The sequence below is a fragment of the Phyllobates terribilis genome, unplaced genomic scaffold (assembly GCF_046119375.1).
Source record: "Phyllobates terribilis strain yellow unplaced genomic scaffold, ASM4611937v1 Scaffold_264__1_contigs__length_2628131, whole genome shotgun sequence".
Taxonomy (NCBI): domain Eukaryota; kingdom Metazoa; phylum Chordata; class Amphibia; order Anura; family Dendrobatidae; genus Phyllobates; species Phyllobates terribilis.
In genome coordinates, this window is record NW_027363024.1 from 675,001 (window position 1) to 680,000 (window position 5,000).

General features: G+C 46.6%; 1 protein-coding gene across 1 annotated transcript in view; it reads left to right on the top strand.

The window, feature by feature from the left end:
* LOC141219325 (dynein axonemal heavy chain 12-like) overlaps positions 1–5,000 on the top strand; it is a 26,284-nt gene that overhangs the window by 298 nt on the left and 20,986 nt on the right. The gene's annotated exons all lie outside the window — the stretch shown is intronic.

Here is a 5,000-nt window from a genome sequence, read left to right on the forward strand (position 1 = left end):
ATATGTGTGTGTGTGTGTGTATATACAGTATATATGTGTATGTATATGCTGTATTACTGTATATATGTGTGTGTGTGTGTATATACAGTATATATGTGTATGTATATGCTGTATTACTGTATATATGTGTGTGTGTGTGTATATACAGTATATATGTGTATGTATATGCTGTATTACTGTATATATGTGTGTGTGGGGGGGATATACAGTATATATATGTGTATGTATATGCTGTATTACTGTATATATGTGTGTGTGTGTGGGGATATACAGTATATATATGTGTATGTATATGCTGTATTACTGTATATATATGTGTGTGTGTGTGTATATACAGTATATATGTGTATGTATATGCTGTATTACTGTATATATGTGTGTGTGTGTGTGTATATACAGTATATATGTGTATGTATATGCTGTATTACTGTATATATGTGTGTGTGTGTGGGGATATACAGTATATATATGTGTATGTATATGCTGTATTACTGTATATATGTGTGTGTGTGTGTGTATATACAGTATATATGTGTATGTATATGCTGTATTACTGTATATATGTGTGTGTGTGTGTATATACAGTATATATGTGTATGTATATGCTGTATTACTGTATATATGTGTGTGTGGGGGGGGATATACAGTATATATATGTGTATGTATATGCTGTATTACTGTATATATGTGTGTGTGTGTGTGTATATACAGTATATATGTGTATGTATATGCTGTATTACTGTATATATGTGTGTGTGTGTGGGGATATACAGTATATATATGTGTATGTATATGCTGTATTACTGTATATATGTGTGTGTATGTATATACAGTATATATGTGTATGTATATGCTGTATTACTGTATATATGTGTGTGTGTGTGGGGATATACAGTATATATATGTGTATGTATATGCTGTATTACTGTATATATGCGTGTATATATGTACTAGCTATTGAACCCGTTCTACGCCCGGGTGGCGAGCATTTTTATTGGTATATGGTCTCCCATCCTGGTATTTGTGCTGCCCCCATCCTATTGTGGTATGCATGGTCCCTCCACCCCCCAATCCTGGTATACATGGCACACCTCACCCCCCAATCATGGTATGTATGGTCCCCTCACCCCCCAATCCTAGTATGCATGGCACACCTCATTCCCCAATCCTGGTATGCATGGTCCCCTCACCTCCCAATCCTGGTATACATGGCACCCCTCACCCCCCAATCCTGGTATGCATGGCACCCCTCACCCCCAATCCTGGTATACATGGCACCCCTCATTCCCCAATATTGGTATGCATGGCACCCCTCATTCCCCAATCCTGGTATGCATGGCACCCCTCATTCCCCAATCCTGGTATACTTGGCACCCATCACCCCCCAATCCTGGTATGCATGGTCCCCTCACCCCCCAATCCTGTTATGCATGGTCCCCTCACCCCCCAATCCTGGTATGCATGGTCCCCTCACCCCCCAATCCTGGTATGCATGGTCCCCTCACCCCCCAATCCTGGTATACATGGCACCCCTCATTCTCCAATCCTGGTATGCATGGCACCCCTCACCCCCAATCCTGGTATACATGGCACCCCTCATCCCCCAATCCTGGTATACATGGTCCCCTCACCCCTCAATTCTGGTATACATGGCATCCCTCATTCCCCAATCCTGGTATACATGGCACCCCTCACCCCCTAATTCTGGTATGCATGGTCCCCTCACCCCCCAATCCTGGTATGTATGGTCCCCTCACCCCCCAATTCTGGTATACATGGCATCCCTCATTCCCCAATCCTGGTATGCATGGTCACCTCACCTCCCAATCCTGGTATACATGGCACCCCTCACCCCCCAATCCTGGTATGCATGGCACCCCTCACCCCCAATCCTGGTATACTTGGCACCCCTCATTCCCCAATCCTGGTATGCATGGCACCCCTCACCCCCAATCCTGGTATGCATGGCACCCCTCATTCCCCAATCCTGGTATGCATGGCACCCCTCATTCCCCAATCCTGGTATGCATGGCACCCCTCATCCCCAATCCTGGTATGCATGGTCCCCCCCCCCAATTCTGGTATACATGGCACCCCTCAGCCCCAATCCTGGTATGCATGGTCCCCTCACCCCCCAATTCTGGTATACATGGTACCCCTCACCCCCAATCCTGGTATACATGGTCCCCTCACCCCTCAATTCTGGTATACATGGCATCCCTCATTCCCCAATCCTGGTATACATGGCACCCCTCACCCCATAATTCTGGTATGCATGGTCCCCTCACCCCCCAATCCTGGTATGTATGGTCCCCTCACCCCCCAATTCTGGTATACATGGCATCCCTCATTCCCCAATCCTGGTATGCATGGTCACCTCACCTCCCAATCCTGGTATACATGGCACCCCTCACCCCCCAATCCTGGTATGCATGGCACCCCTCACCCCCAATCCTGGTATACTTGGCACCCCTCATTCCCCAATCCTGGTATGCATGGCACCCCTCACCCCCAATCGTGGTATGCATGGCACCCCTCATTCCCCAATCCTGGTATGCATGGCACCCCTCATTCCCCAATCCTGGTATGCATGGCACCCCTCATCCCCAATCCTGGTATGCATGGTCCCCCCCCCAATTCTGGTATACATGGCACCCCTCAGCCCCAATCCTGGTATGCATGGTCCCCTCACCCCCCAATTCTGGTATACATGGTACCCCTCACCCCCAATCCTGGTATGCATGGTACCCCCTCATCCCTATTTTGGTATCTATGGTACCCCCTCACATCCCCAATCCTGGTATGCATGGTACCCCTCATCCCTATCCTGATATGCATGGCACCCCTCACCCCCAATCCTGTTATGCATGGCACCCCTCACCCCCAATCCTGTTATGCATGGTCCCCTCACCCCCAATCCTGTTATGCATGGTCCCCTTACCCCCCAATCCTGGTATGCATGGCACCCCTCACCCCCCAATCCTGGTATGGATAGTCCCCTCACCCGCCAATCCTGGTATGTATGGTCCTCTCACCCCCCAATCCTGGTATGTATGGCACCCCTCACCCCCCAATCCTGGTATGTATGGCACCCCTCATCCCTATCATGCTACACACACATACAAGAAAATAAACACTTATACTCACCTTTCTTCCCTGTGCTCCAGCGCTGTTTCCCGTTCTGCTGGAGGCCGGGGGAGGAGTGCGGCGCCGAAGTACGCGTGTGCTCATACCACGCTGTCCGGCTCCATTTTGCTGCAGACACATTGCAAATGTGTCTTCAGTAAAATGGCGCCGGATAGCGCTATGCGCATGTGCCGATTTCAATGCCTCCCTCTTCCCCCGGACTCCGGACCGAACAGAAGCGCCGCGGTAGCGCTCATCCCGGTCAGGTAAGTATGTAAGTATGGCGCCAGAGATCGCGGTATGTGTTCAGTGTATACGCATACCGTGATCTCCAGCACCATACACTCCTCTTACCTGTAACGGCTCCATGCGTTCTTCAGTCTGGAGCCAGACTGTGCAGGCGTGTCGCACTAGCGCAGACTATAAAGGCTTCAGACAGAGGGACGCTTGTAGCGTTATATTATAGATACTCTATATGTATGTATATATATATATGTATACTGTATATGTGTATATGCATACTGTATGTATATATATATGTATACTGTATATGGCTGTGTATATATGTATACTGTATATGGGTGTGTATATATGTATACTGTATATGTGTGTATATATATGTATACTGTATATGGGTGTGTATATGTATACTGTATATGGGTGTGTATATATGTATACTGTATGTGTGTGTATATATATGTATACTGTATATGTGTGTATATCTATACTGTGTATATATGTATACTGTATATGGGTGTGTATATATGTATACTGTATATAGGTGTATATATATGTATACTGTAGATGTGTGTATATGTATACTGTATATGGGTGTATATATGTATGCTGTATGTGTGTGTGTGTATATATATATGTACAGTGCTGGCCAAAAGTATTGGCACCCCTGCAATTCTGTCAGATAATACTCAGTTTCTTCCTGAAAATGATTGCAATCACAAATTCTTTGGTCTTATTATCTTCATTTAATTTGCTTGCAAGGAAAAACACAAAAGAGAATGAAGCAAAAATAAAATCATTGATCATTTCACACAAAACTCCAAAAATGGGCCGGACAAAAGTATTGGCACCCTCAGCCTAATACTTGGTTGCACAACCTTTAGCCAAAATAACTGCGAACAACCGCTTCCGGTAACCATCAATGAGTTTCTTACAATGCTCTGCTGGAATTGTAGACCATTCTTCTTTGGCAAACTTGTAGTGAGCTGGCCGTCTCTGGCTGTTCTGTGATAATTGATATAGAGCCTGTTACAGAAGTGATTACACAGGATGATGTTGCCACCTTGTGGCCAGAGGTTGCACCTGCGCAGGGTGTGATGACAGAGAAAAAGACTGAGCCTCCTGTGTCCCGCCCTAGAGAGTCACGTGACCAAAGTGGGAAGCAGGAAAAAGCACACGCAGAGTCTGCTGTGGTCTGTGAAAAGAGCCAGGACGGTGTGCAGGACCTCGTGTGTGGCGCAGGAGAGACTCTCAACGTGATTTCTTCTATCTGACACCATATCCTCGGAGCCTTCCCCAGCTCCTGCACTGCTGAAGGATTCAGCTGTTACACTCCCTGCTACTGGAGTGTGGACTACATAAGGGGACCCACCAGAGCTTCTATCCGGATCAGAGAGACTGTAAGCGGGACCTCTGGCGAGAGGCCGAAGTATCCCTTCCTTTGTTTCCGCGAATTCTGCTGTTCCTGTTTTTTCTCCGGCTGGGACGCCTTCCTGCAAAGACAGACAGGCCTGCGACGGGGGACACATCCTTCTGGAGTAAAGGACTGGTAACGTGTGAGTAGGGACAGTGAGGGTCAGCTTATCAGTACACGTTATTACTGTGCATATTTACGGTTGTCATTTATTGTTTTTTTT